This window comes from Euphorbia lathyris, chromosome 1 (assembly GCF_963576675.1).
Source record: "Euphorbia lathyris chromosome 1, ddEupLath1.1, whole genome shotgun sequence".
Lineage (NCBI taxonomy): Eukaryota > Viridiplantae > Streptophyta > Magnoliopsida > Malpighiales > Euphorbiaceae > Euphorbia > Euphorbia lathyris.
In genome coordinates, this window is record NC_088910.1 from 137,551,145 (window position 1) to 137,569,793 (window position 18,649).

An 18,649-nucleotide genomic window follows, 5' to 3' on the forward strand; every position below is an offset into this window, starting at 1 on the left:
TTCAGAAATCTTTCATTATAGTATTCAATGGGTAGACCTGGGAATCTAACCCAAGTAAGGATCCTATTAACAGAGCAATCATGCGGATTAAAATTTGGTACCCAAGGCCTCAGCGCTAAAACATGATTGGAAATGATATAAGGTCCACCATTAATCACTGAATTGTAATCTTCTGCCCTTGTAAATTTTATGACATAATAGTCATTCTCCAGATCCGTGATGGCAACCTTCCCTTTCTTTGCCCATTGGGCCTGGATCCTCTGGACAAAGTAATTGAAGCTTATCCTTTTCCCAAGAACAGTGACAGTTAAGGAGAGTTTCCATTTGGATATAAGAACCCGCTTGTCTTCCGATGAAAGCCGGATAACAGGACACAAAGGGTCCTCTTGCTCACCATCCTCAATATCTGAGTCAGAAACATCTCCCTCAGAAACCTCCTCGATAATGTCATCCCCAATCATGGGTTCTTCCTCTACCACCCCCATTACCTTGTCTTTCCAGGATAAATTCCCCAGCCCTAATCCAGGGTTACCATGAATACCGGGATTAGACCTAGGAACTGAGATTTTTAGGCAAGTAGCCCCCTGGGCCAAAGCCCCGCTCAACGGGGGAGCCACAAAATCCCCAACATCCCTAAACTCCGTGCCATCCTTCGGGGCCTCGCCTTGGGCATCCACCTTTAGTCCCGGCAACCCCGCGTCGCTGCCTACACTCGTAGGAGCGCCAAGCAAGCAGCCCCCTGGGCCAAAGCCCCACTCTCTAATAATTGTTTTCCCACTATTATTATTATCTAATTTTATTATTTTTTCCCATCATTATCTATTTTTATTTTTTTTCTTAAATCAAAATGTCAATTTTGTTTTCTAATTTTATTGTATTTTCTAGAACTTTTCCAAATTTGAACTTGAATATTCGATTTCTAAAGTTGAAGTTATTGAAATTTTGAATTTAAGTTTGCAATTGTTTTGAATATTTGTAATACTTTTTTAATATTTGTGCTAGTTCTTGATATTTAGTAAATTTAGTGTTGCCGATAGTTCATCCCAATATGTTACTAAAAAAAAAGTTATCGATAATATCGTATATGAAAAGTATGTTAAACATTTTTTCAATAGTATTTAGATTTTATATAGTTTAAATTTATTTTTTTTGTATACGCATGACAATTTTTTTTTATACTGGTAAGGCTAAAATTAGTCCCCTACTTCGGATTCCTGCGTTCGCCATTGGCTAGAGACTCACCAGTCACCGCCTCTAGTTCACATTGGCACCCATCACTGAACCGCTATCCGATTTATATAGTTCAGTTCTCGTCTCTCTGTCATCAGTCATCTCAATCAGCAATGCGATCGCAGATAACTTTCAGTCATCTTTTTTTTTTTTGGGCAATGGAATTACTTTAAATCCGTAAGTTTTTTTTTTTTTTTTTTTTTTGTCTCAATTCCATACCATTTTCTGCAATTTTATATGCTTTAGGTATATATGGTATGCTTCTAATTACAATAGCTTCAAATTCTACCTATGTTACGTTTTTCCAATTTGATTCAATCTCTCTCTCACTCCCTTTCGTAATTGGTATCTTTTTTATTAACCTTTGCTTATCCAATTGGAAACTTCATATTTTTAGAAGTTTCTTGATTCATTTATTGCAAGAGGATGAACTTGCATTTTGTTGTTTTCATTGAGATTGAATTACTTGAGATTGTCGTTGTGTCAATTTGCAATTCAATGATATAAAGGCATGCTTTAGTTATAAAATTATTGGAAAAGGTGAAAAAAACGATAGCAGCAATTTTACCCGTTTAAAATGGTACAATTTAATTGGGCAAATTTCGGATATTATTATAAAATATGAATATTTTATTTCTTATTTTGGACCAATTGCAAGTTAGTTGAGTGTAAGAAAAAAGATTTCATATTTTTTTTATGTAATAATAGAATTAGAGATTATTATTTTTAAATTTGGCTAAATATTTGAATTTTTTTTATCCAACTCATATAAAATACAATACATTTTTTTTAATTTTTTTTAAATCTTTTCACGTTTAATCATATGTTTGTAATCTGTTACTAGTGAGTGATAAAAAAGACACCGTATGTGAAATGTAAATGACAAGATTCATGACCGATAAGACACTTTGATAATTATTTCTCAAACTGACACAACTTGTCAACCTTAGGGATAAAATTGCTCCTCGTTGCCAACGTTAAGTGTAAAATTGTACCATTTTAGACATTAGGGATAAAATTGCTCCTCGTTGCCAACGTTAAGTGTAAAATTGTACCATTTTAGACATTAGGGATAAACTTGCAGCTTAAGGGATAAGGTGCAAAAATACCCCTAACGTTTAGGCTATGAGTAATTTTACCCCTAACGTCTAAAATAGTACAATTTTACCCCTAATTTTAGCAGACAAAAACAATTTTACCCCTAACGTTGGCAAGGTGTGTCAATTTCAGACATTATTATAAAACACATATATTTTGTTCCTTATTTTTTACCAATTGCATATGAGTTGGTTCTAAAAAAATATTTCATATTTTTTTGCGATTTAATAATAGAATTAGAGATTAATATTTTTAAATTTTGTGAAATATCTGAATTTTTTTTTGTCCAACTCGTACAAAATACATTATATATTTTTTATTTTTTTAAAATCTTTTCACGTTTAATCATATCTTTGTGATCTCTTACTAATGAGTCATAAAATGACGCACATGTAAAGTGTAGATTATAAGATTCATGACTGAGAAGCCAATTTGATGAATTTTTTTCAAATTAACCCAATATGTTAACATTAGAGGTAAAATTGCTCTTGACTACCAACGTTAAGTGTAAAATTACACCATTCTAGATATTAGGGGTAAAATTGTAAGTTATCCCTAAAATTATAGGAAAGATCATGAGCTTCTAGTAACATGAATAATTTATGTTAGAGGAATGTTTGTGAGAATAAATTCCTATTAGATTAATAGTAGGGTAAATTCCAAAAACAACCCCTGTGGTTTAGTGTTGTTCAAAAAAAACCCCTGTGGTTTGTTTTTACCAAAAAAAGGACCGTGTTATACGCCGTTACCCGAAAAACGAAAAATGGCTTAACACCGTTAATTTGATGACGTGGCAGAGGGGTAAAATGGTCCGAATAAAAATAAAAAATAAAAAAAATAAAAAAAAAAAGAAAAAGAAAAAGAAATCCCCAACATCCACCTTCTTCTCCTCCTTCTTCCCCAATTTCCTCAAATCTGTGAAGAACATCTTCCCGTATTCTTCTACCGATCTTCTTCTTCTCTTCTTCTCTTCTTCCTCCTCCTCTTCTTCTACAGATCTTCTTCTTCTTTTTCTCTCTGGATAATTCTTCTTCTTCTTCTTCACGTGAAACTCAGTCCCCCCATATTCCCAAAAGAATTATCCAGAATTACCCAGAAGAAGAACCAACTACAACGATCGTCAACCCTTTCTGGTTCCTTAATCCAAAGTTCATACTCAGCAAAACTATTATCTAATTCAAGTTAGAACTTGAATAAATCAATTAATCAAACAAATCCCACAAAACTCAGATCTCCTGAATCAATTAATCAAATAAATCGATTAATGAACAGTAGAATTTGAATCCAATTAATCATACAAAACCCACAAGATAGAAGAGCAGTGCCATTGACGATAATCATGGATGGCGGAGGCGATCTCGCCGGAGACCAAATCCATTTGAGTTTCTCCGATCAAACAATTATTGTTGACCGATTCTGATAAAAAGTTGTGCAGAGTATCATTCTGAAGCGGACGCTGGAGAGGTTGAGGGGTGGAAGCCGAGGGTCTGGGGATGCTCCGGGAAGAGGTTGCTAGAATCACCTAAATCGGACCATTGCGTTTTGCTTACTGGTTTTACCTTTTCTGGTGTAGGGAATTGCAATAGTAGAAGAAGAAGATCTGTAAAAGAAGAAGAAGAATTACACAGAGAAGAAGAAGAATGGATGAAGAATTTCCAGAAAGTAAAATCCACATCCATTGACGAAGCCAACGCCGATGAGAATTGCAACGGACGCCGATGCCGATGAGGATTGCGACGCAGACATGAGAGGCGAAGAAGAAGAAGGCCTGAAGCTAAGATTTGGGTATTTTTTTTTTATGATTTTAATTTTCTTTTTTCTTTTTTGTTATTTTTATTATTTATTTTAATTCGGACAATTTTGCCCCTTGCAACGTCATCAGATTTAACACTGTTAAGTCATTTTTCTTATTTCGGGTAACGGCGTATAACACGATCCTTTTTTTTGGTAAAAACAAACCACATGAGTTTTTTTTGAACAACATAAAACCACAGGGTTTTTTTTTGGAATTTACCCTTAATAGTATTTATCAAATCCTACGCTTGTTCAGTTACTTGAAGATGATTTATATGCAAATGTGTGTGAGGATTTATATGCAAATGTGTGTGCAAAAAACATGGGATAATCTAGGTATAATATTCATTTGAATCTCTAAACTAAAGGTTTAGAAGTTTAAACTATCAAAATTATCAATTAGGTCCCTATACTAAGTAAAAATCATCAATTGAGTCCACATCTTAAGCAAAAATCACCAATTTAGTCCTCATCGAAAATCATTTGGTTGAACAGTTCCAGACTCTATTCCCCAAATCCATCTTGAACCAACACAGATATCATTACAGTCCATGTCAAATAGTCACAGTTTTTTATTTTAAGATAGTATAAGGACTCAATTGATGGTTTTTGCTTAATTCAGGGATTTAATTGATGATTTTGATAGTTTAAGATCCTAACAAGTGTTATGCCTATAATCTAATTTCAGACCCTTTATTTGAGCAAGCACAAGAAATTTATCCTCTAGTTCGAACTTTTGATCTACCAAAACTTTGTGATGCACGGAAACTTATCACGACATGCACTTCAATGTTTTTGACAGATGTGAGAAACGAAAACTTTCAGAAACTGATACGAAATATTTTTCAACACATTTCTATAATTACCCAAAATATAAAAAGCGTTTCTAAATGGGTTCCTCTGCCTATTTAGACTAAAATTCGATCTTTCTATTTTGCAATTCCTATTTAGAAAAATTGCAACTTCCTATTTGACTGATATTTCATTTCTTGTATCATTTCATTTAAAGAACTTATCTATATTTCTTTCTCTTATAATTCCCATGTCTTGAATCAGGATTGAGCTTAGACTTTCTTCATCTTGTTTTTTTAAAATATATTATTATATTTTTTATATTTATAAATATATCCCTATATTTTTAATATTTATATTTTTCACGTTTTTGTTTCTTGTGTTTCTTAGAAATTACGTTTCCTGATGTCCGTTTCCACTTCCATTTCCGTGCAACATAGATGTCTTGTAGGACTAAAACCAAACCATTACTGTGTTGCAAGACAAACTCATCAACATTCTTAGCCTCTGGGAGCTTCGTAAACTCGCTTGTAATGTGATTGCAATCAATAAATGAATCATTATCAGATGGATCGGACAAGCAAAGCAAGTCGTTGCATGAATTCACTATATGATATATGTGATCCTTCATATTCAGAGGGAGGAAACTAACAAGTGCATGAAGTTAACTGTGAAGGATCACAAATATCGTTTAATGAATTCATGCAACGACTTTCTTTGCTTGTTCGATCCATTTGAAAATAGTCCACTTAATGTTGGATCAATCTCACCGGTCCATTTAGAGGTTTAGTGACTGAAGTACATATTCTTGATACAAAATAATTGAAACATATTGGCTTTTTCTGGATGATAACATGCACAAAAGTTCCCCCAATTTATTTGAATGGGGTTCTGTATTGGTTCTCTCATTTAGGCTCAATAGTTATTATGTCTTTTGACATTGAGAAGGAAAGCTTTGAGCCAGTTGCAAAACCACCAGTGAACTCTAAAGTGACAAATATAACTTCGGAATAGGAGTATTAGGGGGTGAATTTTCCATGACTGGTGATACGGTACCAAGTTATTTGGGTTTTTGGCAGTTAGGCCCCAACCATGATCCGAAGTCATCAGGTGGGCTCAATTCCATCAAAGCCCATAGTTGCGTTCTTCTTGGCCGAAGCCATGGCTTCGACCATTTCAAGTCCAAAGAATTCCCTTCTAGAGCTACTTAAGGAAACACATGGACCAACGAGCACGTTGGATTCCAAAAGCATGCTCCTCCAACTCATATATCTTACAACACAAAAAGATAGGGTCTGAAGACCAATTAGGTGTTGTCACTTATAAATAGCATGGATGTTTACGACACAAGTATCTTACTTCATTCCTAGTTATTAGTTAGCTTGGTATTTTCGTTAATATCTTCTGAATTTAGCATCGGAGAGGGTTCGTCGGAACACCGGCCCCCTTTTCTGACGTTCTTTGTGATCTCAAGTCACCAGAATGCAATCGGAAGTGGTATTTACAAGAAGTTCTATATCAATTGGTATTGATAAGAACTGCTTATTTTTAGTTACCATTAGTGTTTGGGTAATGAAGGATTATGGTTCCAAACAGGAGTGGTCTAAACTTTTCTCCATTGAATTGGATTCTAGAAGTCGGGGACACTCTCGTCCCCGCTCCCCCGACCTTCAGTCCTTTCTGCACTTGCTACCTAGCCTTCGGGAAAAGGAAGGCTTGATGGCCTATATCAACCCGTCAGAGCATCTCCAATAAGGACTACTTAGTAAGGTGGAGGGTGCTTATAGTAGTGCCATGCATTAGAGAGATAAGGGGTGATTGCTTTTTTATGGCAATGGTACCACTTTTTGGCACGATTATCATTGTCATCTCTTTTTTTCAATAAAGAATAGGATAAAATAATGATTTATATGATGATGGTGGCAATTTTTGGAGTTGTTTAGCATTGGAGCATTTTTTTTAATAAAAATTATCAAAAGTGATGTAAATAATAAAATATTATATTTTGAGATGATTAGTTAAATTTTTACAACTTTCAAGGTTATTGCTTGCATTTGGAGATGTTATAAGGTACCTGAACAACATGGCATTGTTTATGGTTTAGTATATAAGGATCCAAGAAAACTAGGATACAAATTTTGGAGGATTTGCGAGCTGGAAATGGAATCAACATCGTTGAATTCAAAAGTCGAAGTAATTGCTCATATTTTCCTGGCTTTATTTCACTGAAACAAACTTTATCAATATATTGGGCATGGCTGACTCTAGATCTAGAGAGATTTCGTTATATTTATTTTTATATTTAGTGGATTGATGTATTATTTATGATTAATGTTTTTTTTTATCAAGTGATTATATTAACAATTTCTAGATTATGTTTGCATAAATATATTATATATTGTAAAATTTTAAATATCAAATGAGAAAATTTTTAGAATGTTAGAATTCTGAGAAATAATAAATTTAGAGGATTAAAGATAAAAATAATGTGTTTTGAATAGATAAAGAAAAAGATGACGATTTTATATTACATATGAGTTGAACCAATTAAGGCTTGTAGGATATGTATTTACAAAGTGCAATAGTAGCTTATTAAACTCATTGGGTCCATAGCTCAGTGGTAGAGCATTTGACTGCAGATCAAGAGGTCACCGGTTCGAACCCGATTGGGCCCTTTTTTCTGATTTTTTCACGAAGATTCTCATTCCCATTTTCACTATGCCTGATGATTATGACCTTATGGATTGTCAACAGTTGGTGTGCTTTCTTCCTTATCAACCCTTCGTTTTGGCTAGAGCACCCAAATCCACTATATATTTGACATGGGTTTGCCGTAATGCTAAAACAATGGTGAATGCATCTATCATCATTTATGCATACATAAAAATACCGATTAGTAGTGATTGAAATCGATCATCACAAGAAGAATTAGGTCAAAAATTAGGATACATTCTAGAAAAATAAAACTTCCATCTAAGAGAAGCAAATGAAAGGCTTTCATAAAATGACCAATACCAGGTATATAAGCAGTGATTTCAAATCCAGAGGTTAATCGTACTTTGATAACTTTACGTAAGGCAAAGTTTGGCTTTTTTGAGGGTGATAGTGGAAAAATTGCCAAAGGCCTAAAGCAAATTATTTAATTAGGCATTTTGAAAATTATAATTGTTAAAAAAAGTTTTAAATTTTGTTAACGTCTATAATTTATTCTTCGTGCATTCTTTGATGTAAATGTTGAAATTTTTATTAATTCCATTCACATAATGTTCTTCAAACTTTCATATACTCTCATTTAGGGGTGTTTGTTTCATCTTTTCAGAACAACGTTTAACATTTAACTCCAAACCGCGGAAAATATAGTATTTGGTTAGGTTTGAAAAACAACACCTTTTAGTTTTTTTTTATTGAAACAACTACATTTTGGAGCTTTTCTCGGAAAGCTTTTTTTTGGAGCTTTTCCTGAACAACTGTTTGTAATTATTTGATATCGACAAAAGTATCTGTTTTATTTCCATAAAACATGTTTTTTTAACATTATTTATGTCTTTATAATATAATTGCTGAAAGAATAAGGTTCTAGTCCATTCAATAAAATTTTATTTTAAATTTTTTTATTTATTTGTTTAGATTATTTGTATTAATTTGTATAATACGTTTTTTTATTTTATAATTTATTTATTGATTAATTTAAAACATTCTCATATTAGACATTTTACATACTAACAGCAATAGTTCAACATAATTTTATCAAATACTAATAATTAAACAACTGATAACAAACATCTAACAGAAAACATTTTACTGCAACAACAAACGACAACACATATTAGCTAACAATTTAACCAAATAGACCCTTAATTTCTGTTAGTCCAATTTTATTATTTTTATATATTTCTGTATTCGTTTTATTTTTGGGACTAATCATGTCTATTAGTAAATTCCTTAAATAAATTTTCATAATTAATTTCTTCTAGTAAGTGTTCTTCTCTTGTGGATGTTGCATTGTAGTAAGTTGTAACGGGTTAAAAAAAAGATGAAGAGCCCAATATTGTTGTAACGGGTAGACAAAAATCACAACTCCTTCATTATGCGTCTGTTTGATGCTCATGAATTGTCATTGGAAACCTTGCAACCTGTACTTTCAAACTTCCTTGCCGACGATCCAAAATTCTATTGTCTTGTATCTCAAAAAAAATCATCAAAGAAGGCTGATCGGGTTGCCCTTAAATGTAGCAATTTTTATTTTCCACTTATTTTTCTTTCTTTTTCTGTTTTTATCTTTTTATTTCATTTTATTTTTCTATAGTATAAATATAAGATATTCTATTTAATTGAATAAAATGAAAAATAAAAATACCCCCCCTTAACAGGTATATATTCAACTGTGATCTATTTCACGTCAATATCCTACTAAGTTTTTGTATATAAATTTAATGGAATGACTTTATTGAAGTTAATTGTGAAGTTCAGTAATTTTATTGAAAAAAATGTACTGTTTTTTGTGAAATAGATTCCAAACTTCAATAACGTTTGTGCAGACATTTGTTTATCATTTGAAAGATTAGAAGGGAACATTGTCTTGGGGTTGAATCAAACTCCATTAGTTTGTGCTCACCCTTATGAACCATTAATTAAACATCATTAATATGAATGTACCTTAAACATTAAAACAAGCTGGCCTATACTTAGACGAACATGTTTTTACTCATGGTCAATTATATGTTGTTTTATTCAAAGTAAAAAATGATACGGTATTCTTATTGTACTAGAAAAAAATGAAATGGGTGAAGAAAATAGATTTTCTCAATTTATTAAAAATATGGTATGTTTAGTACTTTTTGAAAATTCATTGTAACTTGAGATTTAAATGTTATATAATTAATTTTCGATTTTCCCGAAGCAACACGAGGGTTGCATGGGTGTTTGGTTGAGTAAAATTATACAATGGAATGAGAATGGAAATCAAAGATTCTTATTGTTATTGTTTGGTTACATAAAATTATAAGTAGAATAGGAATTTCATTCCCATGAATTTGGTCATTCACCGTTAGATCTATGCTTATTAAATCTAAGCATTAGAATGCTTTGAATATCCAACCTAGGATTCTAATAAACGTAGATAAAATGGTTAATGACCAAATAAGATAAATAAATAGTTGTTTCGATTCCATTGTATTATGATTCCAATTCCAATTCTGTTTTCGAAATTTAAAGTTCATAGAGTGGAAAAAAATAAAATTAAGTCAATAAAGTTCATTTGTTTAAAAAAAAATTATTTTTGCGGTGAACGTGGATCGAACACGTGACCTTCAGATCTTCAGTCTGACGCTCTCCCAACTGAGCTATCCCCGCAAATAGTTAATGCTTTTGAAATTGTAATTATTGAATTCCCTCAAATGTTGCTCAATGTTAAATTTCTAATAGTTTTTTTGGTTACAGGGAGGGGCTAGGCCCCGAGCAAGAAAAGAAAAACAAGAACAAAGAAAAAAGACAACCAAAACGAGCTCCCGAAAGGCTAACCCGTCTCTAACCAAATTAGCCGAGCAATCCCATCTCCTCTAGAGTCAGCAATCAAAGTTTCCTGGATGCCTGCAGGAGGCATATCACACTCGTGATAGCCCAGGGACAAAAGTCCTGCGAAGTTCACCATCCAATCGGCCGCCCGATTGACTTCTCTATACGTATGCACCACCTTCACATGCCAATCCCTCTTCAGAATCTCACAACACTTCCTATATAATCCATACCGTCTGAGCGCAGGTTTCTCCCCGTGTTGAATCATCTGAACTAGTAAATGGGAGTCCAGCTCCAAGACTAAATTCTGTATCCTTTTTTTCCATGCCAGCTCTAAGCCCAAATAAGCTCCCCAAAGCTCTGCTGTCGTCGAGGTGCTCGTTCCAATCCGGACAGCGAAACCGCCAATCCACTAGCCTTTCTCGTTGCGTAACAGACCGCCAACCGAGGCAAGGCCCGGGTTTCCTTTGCAAGCGCCATCACAGTTGAGTTTGTACCATCCCCGTTCGGGAGGTCTCCATCGAATGATCCTATAGACCTTTTCCTGAACCGCTGTAAGTCTGCTAGCAATAAAGGCCTGCTCGCATTCCTGAATCCTCATCGAGAGAAACCCATGATAGTCCGAGAGGTCCACATGGCCCGGCTCCAAGGCACGTTTGCACCTCCATCTCTAGAGTCCCCAACAGATTATTGGAAAGCAGTGGTTCCATGGTTTGCCATTTATTAAATCTGTCCTACCCACGTTTCTATCCAGCCATCGCTGCAAGTTATCCCGATAGAACCATCCTCGTTCTCCGCTTGGAAGAAAATTGTTCCAGATTCTTACCGCCAACGGACAGTCCCGGAGAAGATTCTTACCACACCTATCACATGCTTCTGAACTTGCCAGGTGCCGTCTAACGTGATTTGCGTTACACATGATCGCGCCGTGTCCGACGAGCCAGAGGAAGGACCGAATTTTCTCCGGAACAGGCAGTTGCCAAATGTCTGTCCAATGAACAGCTAGGGATTGATCGATGTCCGCCTGTTCACGAAGGGAGTAAGCCGAGCTGACTTGAAACTGCCCCGAGCTCGTCCCTTGCCAGATCTAGTTATCCCTTTCAGTCATTTCCGGAAAAACTTTAACTGCTGCGATTTCCATGAGCCTCTCTTTAGGTAAAAAATCCCTCAATGTCTCCCATTTCCATCCATTCTCACTATCCCAATAGTCCGCAACTTTGCAAGTTCTTGCATTCCATGGGACAGCAAACGCCGACTCAATTAACGGCACATCTCCCGCCCATCTTTCCATCCAAAACAGGGAGCCCTCGCCATTAGTGATTGTTTTGCCAATCCCTTTCTTCAATAACGCCGCACCAGATACAATGCCTTTCCATAACTGGCTCTGCCCCGTTTTAAACATAAACATGTCAAGACCCGTTTTCTTCCTGGCATACCTGTGCTTTATCACTTTTACCCAAACTGTGTCCTCTTCAGTGAGAACTCTCCAGCTGAGTTTCGCCATAAACGCTAAATTTGCCTCCTTAGTGATTCGGATGCCCAACCCACCTTTCCTCTGCGAACTTGTCACAATATTCCATCCGATCAAGTGGATTTTCCTTTGTTGATCTGAGCTTCCCCATATAAAGTATCTGTTAAGCTTGTCAAGACGGTTACAAATGCTAATCGGTAAGAGAGAAGTCTGCATGATGAAAGACAGGATTGCTGAGTTAACCGCTTTAACCAGCGTCGTTCTACCGGCCATAGTTAGGCATTTAGACTTCCATCCTGTCAGTCTTTGTTGAGCTCTGTCCACCAGAAATTGGAATTGAGTCTTACTAGTGCGACCCTGGTTCAGCGAAAAACCCAAATACTTCCCAAGTTCCTTCGTTTCTTGGATTTCTAAATCCGAGCAAATGTTATTATTCACAATCTCCGGTGAGTTAGAAGAAAAGAGAATTCTCGATTTTAGGAGGCTTATTTTCTGCCCTGAGCTATCACAGAATTTCTCTAGAACCCCTCTAATAACCCGAGCCTGCTCCCCGGAAGCTTCGCCTAGCAAAATTATATCATCGGCGAAAAAGAGATGAGAGATCTTAGGACCTCCCCGAGGGAGCTGAACCGGTTTCCAATCCCCCATATTGACCGCATCCAGAATTAGGTGACTCAGTCTTTCAATGCACAAGACGAACAGATACGGCGAGAGCGGATCCCCTTGTCTGAGGCCCCTAGAAGGCTGAAAATTGTCAGAAGTCTCCCCATTCCAAGCCACTTTGATTGAAGCCGATGAGACACATTGTATGATGAGGTGGGTCCAGTTGTGCGGTAATCTCAAGCAAATTAAGGTTTAATGTAAAAAACTCCAGCTTATTCTATCATACGCTTTCTCCAAGTCCAATTTCAACACCATTGCTCCTGTCCGACCTGTTTTCATTTTAAACGAGTGTAAGACTTCCTGCATTAGGATGATATTATCTGTTATCTGTCTGTCGGGGACAAAGCTATTCTGGAAAGGACCAATCAAGTACTATAGGTGGGGTTTGAGGCGCTGCACCAGGAATTTAGTCACTGTTTTGTAAAGCACATTGCACAGGCTAATCGGTCGGAACTCAGAGAGATGGCTCGGCCCGAGAATTTTGGGGATAAGGACCAGGGTGGTCTCATTCAACCTCTGCTCAAGGATCCTCGAATTTAGCACATTAAGGGAACAGTTAGTAGCAAGCGGACCGAGGTGGCTCCAGAATTTCTGAAACACAGCTGTAGGGAAGCCATCCGGGCTAGGCGCCTTTAACGGACCCATTGCAAAGATTGCCACTTTAACTTCCTCATCAGTGAAGGGAGCCATCAGCGAGGCTAACCCGTCTTCAATCCAGGGCGTGAACTTCGTTGAAGTGGTAAGCATGGGCCTATTTTCAACCTCCTCGGTGTAAACCTTTTGGAAGTAATTAACAGCCATATTGTGAAGCTCACCCTCGTTCCATATCCAAGTCCCATTATCATCCCGTAAGCCCTCAATCCTGTTCTTCTTTCTTCGGATTAAAGTAGAGGTGTGGAAAAAAGTGGTATTCCGATCACCACAGGTGATCCATTTTTCATGCGATTTCTGATGCCAGAGGACTTCTTCCTGTCGCATTACGGCATTCAGCTCGTTTGTCAGACGACATTCAAGTTTCAGCAGCCCCCCCCCCCCCCCCGTGACCTGTTGACAAAGACGCAATTGTACGCCTCCCAGTCTTGCCATCAGCCGCTTCTTGCGATAAAAAAATATTGCCAAAGTCCTCTTGATTCCACTTTCTCAATTCCTACTGTATGTTACTCAGGGCTTCCATAGCGTTGTTCTGATTTGGAAGACTAGAGACAATCGTTTGCTTGCATCCGGGGTGCAGCAGTCAGGCTGCGAGTAAAACAGAAGTCGGCCCGGGTCTGTCGCCGAGCGTTGGTCCCGAAGTCAAGATGCATGGGGACATGATCAGAATTCTGACGAGCTAAATGTCTCAGTGTCGCCTCCGGAAATTGGTGATGCCACCCGATATCACAGAGGACCCGATCAAGTCTGCAGGCCACACGGGTTCTCCTAGAATGGCCTCTAAACCAGGTGAAGGGTGGCCCAATAAAACCAATATCAATAAGTTGGAGTTCATTAATCCAGTCAGCAAACAATGAAAAACGGGCGGATGGGGGATCGGAGCCTCCTTGTTTTTCCGCAGCTTCCTTTATACAGTTGAAGTCTCCCGCTAAAGCCCACGGGTGCATAATGGTTTCCCTTAGCTTCCGTATATCATCCATAAACTGTTTTTTACATTGAAGTTGTGGACGAACATAGACAACGGTGAGTTCAAAACCCCCTCCCTGTGGTCCTCCTTCGGTGGGATTAACCAGCACATGGAGGAATTGATGATTCCGATCTATAATCGAAATTGTGATCATACTATCATTCCAAAACATCCAGATGCCACCTCTAAACCCCTTCGTGTCAATGATCTCCATATCCGTAAAGCCCAAAGTAGTTCGTAAGTTATCTGCCATGCTGCTCGGTAGCCGAGTCTCCACGAGCAAAAGAATTTCTGGTTTCTTTGATTGAACTAAGTGTTTGATTGTTCTCTGAAAACGGCCTCTTCCCCCTCCAAAGCAGTTCCAAATTATGAAAGACATTGGAATAGACAGTTATGAGTGGACCTCAGCAACTAAAACATCTAGAAGGACTAGACAATATTTACGTCTTCCATCCCGGATGTCTCCGGATCATTCATATCAGTCACAACAATGTTTCCATGCCCAGTATCCCCAAATAAAGGGAGGCTTCCTTCCTCCAATTCCTCAGAGAGATTCGTGAGAATCAAGAATGGGTTACTATTAATTTCCATTCTAATCCGCTTCCCTCTTTTCTCTCTCTCCTTTTCTCTTCTCAGGAGTTTGAGAGGTGAGTCGGGAATTGTTGTAATCACCGTGCTTTTACTCATCGGTGGATTCCTAGAGTTGCTCTCATCCAAACGCCGTCTTCATCCTGTCGTGGTTATTTCTGAACTGGCGAAAGTGCATTTTCCTTCATCCCTCCTGCTGTTATTCAAACAAATTTGATTCTGATTTTGATTTCCCAGTTCTGTTGTAGCAAATTGAAAACCAGCAGGATTCACATCGTTTATTGTGGATTTGTCGTGTGCTTCAGGGTTTTCTTGAGCGGGGTTTTCCTTCAACAATGGAATCATATTACGGGGCCGATTGTATTTCCGACGCAGGACTATCATCCACGGGCCATATTCAATCTGTGCATTGGTATTGCAAGTCTCTTCGGGCTCTTGGTTTTGCATGGTTTGATCCTCATTTATAACTGTTGAAGTATTACGTCTAGGCTGTATCACACTCTCAAACAAACAATCTTTCATAGTGTGTCCATAGCGTCCACATCGTGTGCATGCGGTGTAGAATCCTTCATACTCTACTCGCTGTTCGGATCCTTCCAGGGAGAAGCGTGCTATCAAGGGCTTCTGAAGGTTAACTTCGACGCAAACCCTGGCAAATTTTCCCCTAGCCGCTTTTGCTGTATTTTCATCGACTTTCATAGGTTTTCCTACTGCTTCAGCCACTGCCATTAGGAGGTCTTCATCATAGTACCATAAGGGAAGTTCCGAAAAACGGATCCAAACCATGGTCATGTCCACCATCGCTTCCGAGGGAGAAAAGTCGGCGCTCCACATCCTTATTGTCAGGTAGTTCCCCTGTATTATCCATGGTCCATCCCTTATTACATGTTCTCTATCTAGGTCGTTGTCAAGTTTGATCAGGTAGAAACCATGCCCTAGGTCCACAACTGTTAGTTCTCCGATTGGCTTCCAAAGTTCTTTAATCCTTTTGCTCAGAGCCAGAAAACCTAAGTTTCGCCCTAGTAAGGCCCTGTTCTTTTTAATTGAAATTAAATTAAATTAACTTAACTTAACTTAACTGAATGCTACTGAACTGAACTTAACTTAACTTAACTTAACTACACCAAATAATTCATTGAACTTAACTGAACTGAACTGAACTGAACTGAATGATGCTGAACTGAACTTAACTGAACTTAACTTAACTGAACTGAACTTACTTATGCTGAAATTAAGTCAAAAAGAACAGGGCCTAACTTGATGATCAAGGCACTCTCCCATTGTTTCATTAACTGCTTTTTCAGGCTAGGGTCAATGTTAACGACCGGCTCTAGTGGATTATTGTCTTCAAAGTTGATTCGAACTTGCCCTGTCTCACGATAGTTCATGCGAACATGTGGTTTGGTATTCTCAGGTTTCGATTTTAGTAAATCCTTCCATGTTGTTTTTGTTACGGATTTCCCAGGTTGTGTCGAGGTGCTCCTATTCTTATCCGGCGGAACCGGCGGAACAAAGGTGCTCGGGCTGTTCTGCAGGGGTGGTGGTGACGGCGATTGCTGCTGCATCGCAGTAGAGGTTTTCAAAATAATCCAATTCTATTTTAGTTCTATTTTCTAATAGTTCATTATCAAGAATCCTTCTAGTCCGACCAAGAATAATATCTTCCATATTAGACATAAAAATTTCATTTATAAAACAAAATCTAATGACTTCTTTCCATAGCTCATTCGAACCATCTTTTTTTTTGGTATATCCTTTAGACCACTATTAGAAAAATCTTAAATTTTGACGGAATGTTCAGACGGAACAGTTGTTGTCAGAAATTTCAGCATAATTCCGTCAATAATTAAACTATTAATAGGTTTGATAGAAAATTCTGGCGGAATAAAAAAATTATGTCAGACAATTATGGATGGAACATTCCCGCATCTTTTCAGAAAAAATGTTATGATGGAAAAATATTCTATTAGTTTTCAAATCGAAAATATGACGGAAATATTTTATTTTAGCATATTCTGACGGAATTACAAATGGAATCATGACAAAAAAAATGTTTATATATGTTTAATTTTAAGGATAAGGTACCAAAATAGGCTTAAGGTTTTTGGGAAAGTATCAATTTAGCCTCTAGATATAATATAACACCAATGTAGGTTTAATGTTTAAAAAATAGTACAAATTTAGGTCTCGATAACATAACGTGACAGGCTATTGATATTACTCTGTTAAGTTCTGTCAATTGTATGTAGAGAGGAAAATCAGGACTTAACCGAGTAATATGAATGACGTGTCATATTTCGTTATCGAGACCTAAAAATAATACTCTTTTTTAAACGTTAAGCTTACATTAGTGTTATTTTGTACGTGTAGCCTAAATTGATATTTCCCCAAAAACGTTAGGCATATTTTAGTACCTTAAATATTCATCCAATTTTAGTACCTTAAATATATTTATTTGAATTCATTTCTTATAGGTGCTAATGATTTTTATTTGTCAAAATTATATTAAATATTCGCCCTATTGTTATGAGCAATTCTCGTTGACAGACTACCTGGGGTTTCTTCCAGTATTATCTATGATAATCAGTTTGGTTTTATCGAATGTAGAAATATTCATCATTGCATTGTTGCATCCTCAAAAGGGGTTAATCTTCTCTAATAAGTGATGTTTTGGGGGTAATACAACATTAAAAATCAATATTTGAAAAGCGTTTGATACGCTTGATTTGAATTTCCTGCTTGGTTGGTTTTGAAGCTTTTAATTTTTCTCTGACAGTTCGTAACTGGATTCTTAACATTTTTTCATCTGATCGTATTTCCGTTTTACATAATGACTCCTTATGGTTACTTTAGTTGCTCGAGGGGCATCCAACAAGGGGATCCTTTATCTCTTATTCATTTTGGCACTATAGAAGTTATTGTTAGTCATCTCACATTGCTAAATGAGGAAGCTATATGGCTCTTTAAATATGTGAGGCAATCTTTACTCTTTGAGATACCTTTTAGGGTGAGTTAGGCCTTTATTTACCGTTATCAATGCGACTTTTATGTCAATTAGTCAAAATTTGAAGTTTCTTTTTTCAGTTCTTTTGTAACTCCCAAGCGTGCTTATTGCCTTTCTGCTTATTGTCAATTAGTCAAAATTTCGTAACTGGATTCTTAACATTTTTTCATCTGATCGTATTTCCGTTTTACATAATGACTCCTTATGGTTAATTTAGTTGCTCGAGGGGCATCCAACAAGGGGATCCTTTATCTCTTATTCATTTTGGCACTATAGAAGTTATTGTTAGACATTCCACATTGCTAAATGAGGAAGCTATATGACTCCTTAAATATGTGAGGCAATCCTTACTCTTTGAGATACTTTTTGGGGTAAGTTAGACATTTGTATACAGTTATCAATGCTGCTTTTATGTCAATTAGTCAAAATTTAAAGTTTCTTTTTTCAGTTCTTTTGTAATTTCTTTTTTCAGTTCTTTTATTGCCTTTCTGCTATTACAGGCATTCGGATTGGGAATTTTCGTTTTTAGTCTCTCGGGTTTCGTTATTCCAAGGGTCACCTAGGGTCGCTTATCTTCAATGTGTGGCTAATAAAATCATGGGATAAGGTTTGGAGAAGTATCAATTTAGGTTTTACGTACAAAATAGCACGGTTTAATGTTTAAAAAATGTATCAATTTAAGCATCGACAACGGAACGTTTACGTCATCTATATTACTTCGTTATCGATACCTAAATTGGTAATTTTTTAAACGTTAAGTCGATATTGATACTATTTTGTACGTAAAACCTAAATTGATACTTCTCCAATAACCATAGATCTATTTTGTTACCTTATCCATAAAATCATTAGTCTTCTCCGTATATAGAAAGGTGCT

General features: G+C 36.6%; 2 non-coding genes across 2 annotated transcripts; one reads left to right on the forward strand and one right to left on the reverse strand.

Annotated features, from left to right (window-relative positions):
* The first annotated feature begins 7,517 nt into the window (after window positions 1–7,517).
* TRNAC-GCA (transfer RNA cysteine (anticodon GCA)) lies at window positions 7,518–7,589 on the forward strand. The gene has a single exon. It is a non-coding gene; the product is annotated as a tRNA-Cys (tRNA).
* A 2,604-nt stretch (window positions 7,590–10,193) lies between these two features.
* TRNAF-GAA (transfer RNA phenylalanine (anticodon GAA)) lies at window positions 10,194–10,266 on the reverse strand. Its single transcript has one exon. It is a non-coding gene; the product is annotated as a tRNA-Phe (tRNA).
* Between the last annotated feature and the right edge of the window lie 8,383 nt (window positions 10,267–18,649).